Source organism: Tenrec ecaudatus, chromosome 1 (assembly GCF_050624435.1).
Source record: "Tenrec ecaudatus isolate mTenEca1 chromosome 1, mTenEca1.hap1, whole genome shotgun sequence".
Lineage (NCBI taxonomy): Eukaryota > Metazoa > Chordata > Mammalia > Afrosoricida > Tenrecidae > Tenrec > Tenrec ecaudatus.
The window spans coordinates 248,766,603-248,779,383 of record NC_134530.1 but is presented as its reverse complement, the minus strand read 5'-3'; the positions used below and the strand labels follow the sequence as shown (position 1 = coordinate 248,779,383).

Below are 12,781 nucleotides of genomic sequence, written 5' to 3'. Positions count from 1 at the left end.
GCCCCTTATAGTCATATGAAACACTACAAGTGCATATCATCTTATAACCCATGCACATCCTCCTACATACTTTAAATCATCTCTAGATTACGTGTAAGACCTTAGCCAATGTGAATGCTGTGTAAAAGCCCACTTCACCTTCCTCGTAACTTTTGAGGGATTGCTTTGACCACTTACATTCTCCTCCCTGCACAGAACACTTTCCTTCCCTGCTTGGTTGAATATGGGGGTGTGGGGCCCATGGCTACGGAGGGCCCATTGCATGTGCTTTGATTTCTAGCTGCTGCTCTTGACTGTTGCTTTATAGGATCCCCTTTTGTGATAATTAACCTATTTCATTCGTGATGGACATTTGGGCAGTTTCCTATTTGGGGTAGCATGCACTGGAATGGTCCTCGCGGCACATTCATTTCATGAGCAGACCGACGTCATCCTGTGGGATATACACCTGTGCTGGGCCTGGTGTTGTGGGTTGCCTTGGATTGGGCTCTAACTCTTCGCGACCCCATGTGACGGAGCAGAACTGACTCATCGAATTTTCTTGGCTGTACTCTTTACAGAAGACACATTGGTCATGCGCTTGGCTAGTAACTGAGAGGTGGGCTGTTCAAACCCACCTATTGACACCCCGGGAGAAAGAAGTTGGTGATCTGTCCCTGTTACAGCCTAGGAAACCCAACGGGGTCATTCTTTTCCTACAGAGTCATTGTGCGTGGTACTGGACTCCACAGCAAACACCAACGATCTTTCCGGCAGTCCACTGCCATGCTTTTGCCTGAAGAGCCACTGGGTGGGTTCCAAGCTGCGACTTTTCCGTCAAACTCTTAGCCATCGAGCCACCGGGGCATGGGACTGGAGATATCACTGCTGGGGTCAGATGGATATTGGCTGACAGCGGAGACCATCAGAAAGATGTTTGCTTGTATTTTGTTGACCATGCAAAGACCCTTGACTGCACGGATTGGAACCAATTGTGAATAGCATTGTGAAGAACTGGAATTCCAGAACAATTCATTGTATTTCGGTAGAGCCTGGACATCAGCCAAGGGGCAGTTGTTCAACTAGAACAAGGAGGCGCTGCATGGTGCATGATCATGAAGGGAGTTTGTCAGAGTTGTATCCCTTTACTGTATTTATGTAGTCTGTTTGGAGCATGAACCCCACTCTAGGAAACTGGACAGTATCTGAATCGGAGGGGGACTCCTGAACAAGCTGCGATGCGCAGATCACAACTGTGACTGATGAAGGCAATGGGAACTTGAAGCACTTACTGATGAAAACAAAGCCTGTAGGATGCAGTATAAACGACACCTCAACATAAAGAAAATAAAAATCCTCACCACTGAGCCAAAGAGCAACTTCATGATAAATGGACCGAGAACCTACGTGGACTTGCACTTACCTGCTTCTTCAACTGTGTGAACCATTTTCTTGACATACATTTCTCTCTATACAGACATATATCAGCGTCACTAGTTTTTGCTTTTCTTTTTTTTAAAGCACTTCATCCACGTCATACAATTCAAACATGTCATGAAGAGGTATACAATTATCACCACAACCAATTCTAGAATATTTTCTTCTTCCTTGTACTCATTGTTGTTCATGTAGGTTTTTTTTTGTGATTGTGGCAAAAATATATGCAACAAAATATTCTCCAATTCCACCACTTCTACACGTATAACTTAGGGCCATTGATTTTACTTTTTGTGGTGTACAACCATGATAGATATCCTTTTCCAAATTTTTCCACAATTAGCATAAATTCAGTGCCCCCTAAACAACAACTCTTTCTCCTTCACCCATGGGAACCATTGGTCAAGTTTAGTTGCTTTCTCTCTTTTTAAAAGTAGTTTCGGCCATTTTGGCTGGTGGCCGTAAGAACACGCTGTGTGGCTCTCAAGTGCTGACGAGAACCGAGTTGGCCTCCACGCTCTCCTCTGGAAGGAAATCGTTTCCTTCAGTCCTGGCTGTTCCAAATTTCTTACAATTATGGCAGACAAATTGACAAGAATTGCTATCGTCAACCATGACAAGTGTAAGCCTAAGAAATGTCGACAGGAGTGCAAAAAGAGTTGCCCTGTGGTTCGAATGGGAAAGCTATGCATAGAGGTTATACCCCAGAGCAAAATAGCCTGGATTTCTGAAACTCTTTGTATTGGTTGTGGTATTTGTATTAAGAAATGCCCCTTTGGCGCCTTATCAATTGTCAATTTACCAAGCAACTTGGAAAAAGAAACAACACATCGATATTGTGCGAATGCCTTCAAACTTCACAGGTTGCCTATTCCTCGTCCAGGAGAAGTTTTAGGGTTAGTTGGAACTAATGGTATTGGAAAGTCAACTGCTTTAAAAATTTTAGCAGGAAAGCAAAATCCAAACCTTGGAAAGTATGATGATCCACCTGATTGGCAAGAAATTTTGACTTACTTTCGAGGATCAGAATTGCAAAATTACTTTACCAAGATTCTAGAAGATGACCTAAAAGCTATTATTAAACCTCAATATGTGGACCAGATTCCCAAGGCTGCAAAGGGCACAGTGGGATCTATTTTGGACTGAAAGGATGAAACAAAGACGCAGGCAATAGTATGTCAACAACTTGATTTAACCCATCTAAAAGAACGAAATGTTGAAGATCTTTTGGGAGGAGAATTGCAGAGATTTGCTTGTGCTGTTGTTTGCATACAGAAAGCTGATATGTATAGCATTGTGGTGGAGCATGATCTAAGTGTGTTAGACTATCTCTCTGATTTCATCTGCTGTCTGTATGTTGTACCGAGTGCTTATGGTGTTGTCACCATGCCTTTTAGTGTAAGAGAAGGTATAAACATTTTTTTAGATGGCTATGTTCCAACAGAAAACTTGAGATTCTGAGATGCATCACTTGTTTTTAAAGTGGCTGAGACAGCGAATGAAGAAGAGGTTAAAAAAATGTGTATGTATAAGTATCCAGGAATGAGGAAAAAGATGGGAGAGTTTGAATTAGCAATTGTAGCTGGAGAATTTACAGATTCTGAAATCATGGTGATGCTAGGGGAAAATGGTACGGGTAAAACAACGTTTATCAGAATGCTTGCTGGAAGACTTAAGCCTGATGAAGGAGGAGAAGTACCAGTTCTAAATGTCAGTTATAAGCCACAGAAGATAAGTCCCAAATCAACTGGAAGTGTTCGCCAATTATTACATGAAAAAATAAGAGATGCTTACACTCATCCACAATTTGTGACGGATGTAATGAAGCCTCTTCAGATTGAAAACATCATTGACCAAGAGGTACAGACACTATCTGGTGGTGAACTGCAGCGAGTTGCTTTAGCTCTTTGTTTGGGCAAACCTGCTGATGTGTATTTAATCGACGAGCCCTCCGCTTATTTGGATTCTGAGCAGAGGTTGATGGCAGCACGAGTGGTCAAACGCTTCATACTCCATGCCAAAAAGACAGCCTTTGTTGTAGAACATGACTTCATCATGGCTACCTATCTAGCAGATCGGGTCATCGTTTTTGATGGGATTCCATCTAAGAATACAGTTGCAAACAGTCCTCAAACCCTTTTGGCTGGCATGAATAAATTTTTGTCACAGCTTGAAATTACATTCAGAAGAGATCCAAACAACTATAGGCCAAGAATAAACAAGCTCAATTCAATTAAGGATGTAGAACAAAAGAAGAGTGGGAACTACTTTTTCTTGGATGATTAAGTTAAACCGGAGATTACCGATGAGCCACTTAATAAAAGAAACATTGCAGCTTTTGTTGTACTAAACTTTAATCAGGTTTTTCTGCCCCTTCACACTCTGGAACTTAAAGGATAATTTAATGTAACAACAAAAGCTAGTTTTGTTGTAAATTGTAGTCTGAACACAGAAAATGCCACTTTCCTGTTCTTACTGATAGATCCTTTTTGTGTATAACATTCTAAAATGAAGACATTTCCTTTTTTTTTGGAGAATTATTTATTTATTTATTTATTTTTAACAATTTATTGGGGCTCATACAATTCTTTTCACAGTTCATACATATACATACATCAATTGTAAAATGAAGACATTTCAAGTAACACAAATTACCTCCACATTTCCGTGACGGGAAGATTTTCAGTAGTTTATCATATATTCATGTTCCAAATGCTAACCAGTGTTGCCCTTTTTGAAACTCTAATAATTTTCTGTACTTAATTGGTTTGCCAAGTATATCAATATAATGAAACTGCTTATTTTAAAAGCCACTGATGAAATTTGATAAATAAATGTTTATCGGGATTATAGTTTGCTACTTGTTTCAGTCTTTGTACTATATTGTCAATAATTTAAAAATATACAAGATCTTCCTGAAAGATTTACTATAAAAAACAATGTTGGAAATGGGTACAGATTACTAATTTAGGCATTGTTTCTTGTTTTTGTTGCTTTTGAACATAGTTAAATGTCTCCAAGAAAAGCCTAACAACTTTACCCTTTGAATTACTGTTTCTGCATGAATAGTAACAATTCCTAAGAGTAATAATTCCATTTTCTTAAACATATTTATATAATCACTGTTTTGAGATTTAGGAAAACATTTCTAAAGAACATTTTCTCTTTAAAAAAAATAATCCAAATCTGGGAGTCTCACCCTAGATGTATAGTGCACCCTGAAGGTAATGATTCATTTGCTCAACTACTAGCAAAAGGTTGGAGGTTTGAACCTACGGAGCACTTCCACAGACTAAGACCTGGCGGCAGTCAGCTCCCATAAATGCAACCTAGAAAATCAGGTGGGATAGATCCACCGTCAGATGTTATCAGTGCCGAGTCAAAATCAACTGGACAAGTTACTCTAAAGGCTAACTGTAGTTTTGACTTGCCATCTGGCCATTTGTGTATTTTTAGACTTCCAGATTTTTCTGATGGAAAATTATGAGTCCCCAGTAAGTAGTACAAAGTACCCCTTAGTCCCAAATATATTCCATTTGTGTTTAGATTGTGGATATTTTCTAAGTCTTATTAGTTGTACTAGAGTTGGTCTGTAGCGTGCTCTAAAACTGACCCAAATCTGTTCAGTGTTTTCATAAGTTTGTGAATATCAAGGTACTCGTAAAGAAATGTAAATTATACTTCTAATACACTACACTGGAATTAACCGATACTGAGTGAGGAGTTTGCTAATTAATGAAGCAGGGAACAGGGAAGCAAAAATGGTAAAGTGAAAATTATTTGAATGAGAGCTGTTTGAAATAACCTTGATTAAAATAGAAACAAAAGTATAGTTGGATTCCATTAGAACTTTTAAGATATATTTATGTGAATATATGTGGTGAGGCATTTGAATATACAGCCATGGGACAAAAAGTCATGACCGCCCTACAGACATTTTCAAAGTTACCTGTGTTGGGTATATATCCTTTCACGCTTTTTCTTCCTGTGCACTTAATGTAAGCATGAATATGTCAAAGGTTTTGTATATAAAGCAGATTTTACCAAAGTAGCGCCTATTTTCAAAGATAGGTTAACTATGTATTTCAAATATATTGAATAAAATAAGATAAAAGCTAAAAAAAAAAAAGTAGTTTTCTTGGGGGTCGCGGGTAGGGAGGGGAAAAAAAAAAGAGGACCTGATGCAAAGGGCTTAAGTGGAGAGCAAATGCTTTGAAAATGATTAGGGCAAAGAATGTACAGATGTGCTTTATACAATTAATGTATGTATATGTATGGATTGTAATAAGAGTTGTATGAGCCCCTATAACATGTTTTTTAAAAGTTTAAAATAAATAGCTAAAAAAGTAGTTTTCTTGATATAATATTCACATATCATATACTTCCATGTAGAAATCATTTATTTTTATTTTTTAATCATTTTATTGGGGGCTCATAAAACTCTTATCACATACATACATACATACATCAGTTGTGTAAGGCACATTTGTACATTTGTTCCCCCTATCATTCTCAAAGCATTGCTCTCCACTTAAACCCCTGGCATCAGGTCCTCATTTTCCCCCCTCCCTCCCCGCTGCCCCCTTCCTCATGAGCCCTTGGTAATTTATAAATTGTTATTTTGTCATTTTTATACTGTCTGATGTCTCCCTTCACTCACTTTTCTGTTGTCTGTCCCCCAGGGAGGAGGTTATAAGTAGATCCCTGTAATGGGTTCCCCCTTTCCACTCCACTCTGCACTTCCCCCTCCATTCACTATGGTAAGATTTTTTTTGTTCTTTGATGCCTGAAACCTATCCCTTCGACACCTCATGATCACATAGGCTGGTGTGCTTCTTCCATGTGGGCTTCGTTGCTTCTGAGCAAGATGGCCGCTTGTATAACGCACTTTTAAAATGAGTTGTATCTACATCATCACCAGCAGTTCTAGTGCTCCCTCCCCGCGCCTGCATTCGTGGTTTCCTCCCCAAATCCCCACCCCCTCCCCACCTCCCAGCCCCTGTCACATCAACCATTGCATCGGTTATTGTCTCTAGGCCTCGGTTTTGCTTAGAACTCATTCAAGACAGTGTGCCTAACCCAAGCAATGGCGTTTTCGATAGCCTCATAGGCATGGGGAAACTGGCAATGTGTAAGGAACTGCCAAAGAATGGATGCATTTGTATGATGGTGTTGGCAAAGAATTCTTCTCTGTCAGCGTTAATGCTATTCACCTTCCAGGCAGGTGCACAACTACTCACTCACTCTAACTTTCCCTCTTCATCTCGCCCCTCCCCGTGCCCCGCCCCACCCCGCCCCACCTGCCCTGCCCTCATTCTGGCCTAATGGTCAGCGCTGGGAATCCCTTTTCCTTCTCCTTCTCTCTGTAGCCAGCCCTGAGCTTCCTCCACAGACGGACGCCCACGGACTGCTGTGCTCACTTACCTTCTGACGCCAGCCCATCTGGAATGGGTCTGCACGTGAAGGGACCTTTGGGGCGTCAATCTCAGATCCCTCTGGGGTCTGAGAGCAGAGCTGGGGCTCCCAGAGAGCTGCTGCCTGCCTCTCAGCTGCGCTCACACATGTACGTGCAAGACAGAGACCCAGCCGGCAGCTGAAAGAAGGTCTTAGCCTTCCAGGGCTCAGTCTCCCCATGCATTTTTAAATGAATGTTTTCAATTATGAGAGAACTATTCTCATCTAACAAGGACCCCAGCAATGCTGCTGGTGTAGTTGTGTAGTGGGCTGCTAACTGCAAGGTCAGCAGTTCGAAACCACCAGGTGGTCTGAGGGAAAATGACAGGACTTTTCTACTCCTATAAAGAGTTGCTGTCTTGGAAACTCACTGGGTCCTACCTACCCTGTCCTATCAGGGTTGCTATGAGTCAACTCTGTGGTAGTAAGAATGCTAGAGAGTGACAAGACATTTGAAAACACAGAGGAGATCAATTTCTACAAATCCACCCTTAATCTCATCAATCACCGAAAAGTCTAAGGGAAGACTGGGAGAGTGAAATTTCACTTTGAGAGTGAAATTGGGAAGGCTGGATGAGCTAATCCTGCCACCCAGAGACTCCAAACGATGGCTAGGACGCCGTGAAGCATGTGTACCGTTACTTATGTGAGTTAGGACTGAGCAGAGGCTGGCCTTTGTATAGAATGATGATGCTTTCCTGGGTGTAAGCCTGCTGAAGAGACTCACTGGTTGGGCCACAATAGATTTAATTTGGTCCCCTGACAGCTTGCACTGTGAGTGACCTTGAGTCTCTGCCAACATAGTATCTGGAAAGGTTCGTTCAAGTAAAGCTTGTGATCTGATTCATTTTTTAATTACTACCAATTTATCTACCTATATGAATGTGTACTGGATTGGGGAGAATGATTCCAATTTCAAAGCCTCTAGGTCATGTGGCCAAGTGTTATTATTTCTGAAAATTCTCATCATAATGGCATGTGGTTCAAGTTGTACTGCTCAGAGCTCTTATTTAATTTAAAATATTTCTATTATAACAATTAATTATAATTATATTTATATTACAATAATTAATTATAATTCTATTATAATAATTAATTCTAATATAATAATTAATTATAATTGTGTGGTTAAATTTTTAGAAAATTAGCAAGAAAAACATATCCCCATAATAGCATCATCCTAGCACAAGGGTAGATAGAGGTGAAAATTTTCTAGCATATTACCTATGTAAATATATACAATTTTATATTCTACTTTTTCCAACCAACATTACATTTTTAATAACACATAAAACCTTTAAAATATGTTTAGTTTAGTAGCTAATTTTTAAATTATATTTTAGTAGCAGGATATTATTTCATTCAGGACATTCTTGGAGTATACCTCATTATGTTTCTATTCACTTCTGATTTTTTACTGTTAATAAGTCTATAACAAATGCCATCATACAGACAAAATTTCAATTGTTTCTCAGGTTAGATTATGGAGCATTGCTATGGCTCTTGATACAGATTAGAAACTCCTCTCCAAGCAGGTTGGAACAATTCCTGCAAGCTTCCTTCAGCAATATATGAGCGTATGCATTCAATGTCTGTGCTAACAAGCCAATTGTAGAGATGACGTTTTCAAGTGCTTCTCACGACACTTTCTTTAAACAAGGTGCCCATGCGCTAGTGAATAAAGTTCAGGTACAAAGCAGATAGTAGACATGGCAGCTGTAACAATGGGCTCAGACACAGGGAAGAAGGTGAGGACGGGGCTGTGTCCTTTCCTCCACTGGGTCATGGTGAGTCAGATTAGACTCGATGGGACTAACAACACAGAAGATAGGGTTCCTGGTGAGTTTAACCGTAAGGTCAGCAGTTCAAAGTCACCAACTGCTCTATGCTCTAAGGGAGAAGGGTGTTGCAGTCTGTCTCTATAAAGATTGAACCTTGGCAAACTCTGAGTCAGGGCTACTGTATCCTACAGGGTTACTATGAGTCAGAATCAATTGAACAGTAGCAGGTTTTTGTTTGTTTTGTTTTGAAGATGGAAGCTGCTACACTGAGAAAAGGCGTCCTTTAAGCCAGGTGAGTCAGGGGGACAGAGGCGAGGGGCAGTGAACAAGAGAAAGGCTCGCAATGGCCGCACTGGCAATGTTTCCTTCCTTTGTCTGCGGGTTTGATGTGAGTGTGAGCCAGCGGGACCTATGCACGGTTTCCAGTGATGTTTGGTGGATTGCTATGAGCCTAAGATCGTGGCCAGAAAAACCAAAGCCATCCCGCAGGGTCGCTTTTTCATAAGAAAAGGTTTTGGGTGAATTTGAATCTGAGGCCAAACTCCAAACAGCTCTTGGTGCACTGCTGCAGACAAAAGATGTACTTTCTAGAATCCAGATGGCTAGACTGCACAGCACTGTGTCCGCACACCTGTCTTCTCAGCTGACTCAGGGATACAAAAGCCACATGTGAATAGGATGATGGCATTCTTTTCTCAGATTGGGGTGTTTAGTGACAGACATCCCATTTTCCCTTCAGGAGACTCAGTTTGATTCCTGATCAAGGCAACTGATGTCTGTCAGTGGAGGCTTATGCGCTGCCATGTTGCTGGACAGGTCTCTGCAGAGCTTCCAGACTAAGGCAAACTAGGCAGAAAGGCCTGGTGATCTACTTCCACAGCTGAGCTCCTGAGAACCTTGTGGGAGACAGGTCCTGTCTTGTTGTGCATGGGTCACTATGAGTAGCAACTTATTTTCTGATACAATGATAAATAGTCACTAGACAAAATCCGAAGAGCTCCTCTCTGACTAAGGGAAGGAGAAAAGTCACATTGACAGGGCACTTAGAGAGCCAGCTCCTGGTATGCCGGTTTTGTGTGTGGAATAAGCTTGGGTCAAGTGTGCTGGCCCTTCAGTCTCACTCCACAAGTCTGGAATCCACAATCCAGGGCAGACAGCGACTGCACGTAGGGTTCCTCTGGCTGGAGCCCCTCACGCTCCTTAGCCTCAGCCCGATGGTAGTAGCAATGTCAACACCCAGAGGAAGTGAGCAGGAAAGACAAGTAATTACCAAGTGCCACTAATAAGCTAACTGCTGATATGTAGCAAGTGGAATGCTCCTCACCCTCCTTATCTCAGGACCCTTATATTACCGACTTATTTCTCTGAAAACTAAAGTTGCTTCTAATATTATGCACTCTGATCTCCATCCTCTGTAAACGATGTGCGTTTGGATTTTAGCAACCTTGGCTCTTAGCACAGCACCCACCACTTGCCTGTCAGTGGTGGCTTGTGTGCTGCTGCCATGCTGGGAGCTGTGTCACAGCCTTTCAAGTGCCAGCAGTCACCAGGGTGGACAAGTTTCAGCAGAGCTTCCTGATTAAGACAGAGGAGGAAGAAAGGCCTGCCAACCAATCAATGAAAACTTTAGGCAGAACATCAGACACTGTCCCAAGCCATGGTCTTTCCATCACTTCACATACGTGCCCAGCTGGACAGTGAAAAGGAAGCCAGACCAGGACGGGTGCATTGGAAGTGCCGAGTTGACTTCCAGGCACGGTCAGAACAAGTCAGTGTTATGAGAAGTACAATGAGAAAACTCCTTAAATGCTAGGGTGGTGAGACTCTGATTCTCTTCCTGTGGACGGGCCATCAGAAAGGAATGGTCGCTACAGAAGGACTCTGTGTTGGGCAAAGTGGAGGGTGGAGAAACAAAGGAAACCTTCATGAGATGGACTAACACAGTGACCACGGCCACGGACTCAAACACCCGATGATGCTTGTGAGATTGGCTCAGGCCTGGCAGCGTGTCCTCCTGGGAGAAGTAAGGTCGCAACTGGCAATAACAACAGCAGGACACGCTAGAAAAACGGACCGATTCTTGACAGGTGACAGCAATATAATCGACTGCATCCCCTCCTTGAATGTCTGAGGTACATTTCTGGTAAGTGTCGGGGACTGTGGGTCCTGTGGGCCGCAGAGCATGGGGAGACCCAGCCTGCTAGGGATCAGCGAGAGCTGTCACCTGGCCTTCCTTAGCGCGTTTCCCCGTCTGTAAGTGCGGCAGAGCAACGTGGACTGGGAGAAAATGTACAGGACACACATACAGTGGTGGCACACTGTACGTGCTCAGTTAATATTAGTGATGCTTCTTATGATGACATTATTACTATGATAAGGGAGCCATCAGATCGGTGACAAAACCCAGGCTGGTGACACCTCCTGAAGTTTGCTATGATCAGTTTATTAGTCTACCATTCTTGAAGAGCTAAATCTCTTTCTTTTTTAAAAGCAGTTTTATTGGCACACAATTCACACGTCAATGCAATTCAATAGTTTAATCATATCGCGAAGAGTTGTATAATCACCAGCACATCCATTTCAGAACGTTTCTTCTTTCTTGCCCGCACTGTTACTAGCTCCCCATTTCCCCTCAGCGCCCTGCCGTACCCTCATGAAACCGTTAGTCCGGTTCCTGTCCCTGTAGGGTTACCTGTCCTGGAGTTCATGCGCAGAAAAACCTACCCAAACACTAACAACCGTGACACGGTAAGACAGAGAAAACATGAGCTGGTGTTCAAAGAGTACTTGCTGAAAGAAAGGAAGAGAGCAAAGAAGGAAACTGAAGGGAGAGGAAGGGGAAGGAAAAGCAGGGGGCAAAGGAGGGAGAGAGGAAGAGGAAGCGAGGCAGCAAGCTGAGAAGAAAAAGAAAGAAAGAGAAAGAAAAGAATGGATGGATGAGTCTCTTTTGCTAAGAAATTTGAAGGGGAAAATTAAAGACATGATGATATTTTAGCCCAGATTAAGGTTCAAACAAAAAAATGCACTGGCATTCAGTCAATTCCAACTCATAGAGACCCTATAAGGACAGGGTAGATAGAGCTGCCCCCGTGGCTTTCCCAGGCTGTAAATCGTGCAGGAGCGGAGAGCCTCATCTTTTCCTAAGCATGGACGGCTGGTTTGGGGCTGCTGACCCTTCTGTTAGCAGCCCAATTCGTAACTCATTACGCCACCAGGGTTCCAGATTAAGGTTAGTATTTCCGAGTCAGGAAACCCGTAACCAACACACAGCCTTAAAGTTGAAAAATACATGGATGCCCTTGGTGACTGGCCAAACAGTGGCACCTAATCTCTGGCCAGCTTTTCCAAAGCAAGACCCTATGGGCCCCTGCTGAGTGTTGACCAACCTCAAGGCTAGGGGTCCTGTCCCCCTGCTTCATCAAGAATTTCCCCCCCCCCACGCCCTAATTCAACTATTAGTCTGCTGCTGACCAGAAGGCTTACTGATAGCAATCACAGTCAAGCAGCACATGATGTATAGATATATAAAATCTACTGCACCCTCAGGAACCCGCATTTTCACTCTGAGAAAAAAACGGTATTTCATAAAAAGTACACAATTTTTGTGCATGCTGGGCACAGCTGCAGTAACGGCTTTCCCTCATTTCCTTTTCTTGTCTTTTTTTTTTAACAGTTTTATTAGCACTTCATCCACATGTCACACAGTTCAATAATTCAAGCCTATCCAGAAGAGTTGCACGGTTCTCACCACATTCAATTCTGGAGGGTTTTCTTCTCCTCTCTTTACGCAGACTCCGTTTGTCTTGAAGTGGTGGCCATCTGCGGCGGTGGCCTCCGTTTACAGTGCGTGTCTAACAAGTCAGCAGGGGAGCACGTCCAGCATCACTAGCAGCGCTTGGGGCCAGTCTCCTGGTGCTATCCAGTGAGTGACGTTATTGCACGGCTGAACAGGAAGAAAAATGCGAGAAGTCACATTTTACTTTGATACGCAACGTATTGGAGTGACAAGTGCTCACGCTGAGATGATTAGTGTCACGCAGGCTTTTGGTCGCTGTTGGGTTTTGTTGTAAGTTTACACGGAAGTGGACCCGAGGCATTGAAACCCACGCTCACAGCCTCCATCCGCATAA

At 42.5% G+C, this 12,781-nt stretch overlaps 1 pseudogene; it reads left to right on the top strand.

Moving 5' to 3' along the window:
• The first annotated feature begins 1,913 nt into the window (after window positions 1-1,913).
• On the top strand, window positions 1,914-3,930 carry LOC142425645 (ATP-binding cassette sub-family E member 1 pseudogene; annotated as a pseudogene).
• The last annotated feature ends 8,851 nt before the right edge of the window (window positions 3,931-12,781 follow it).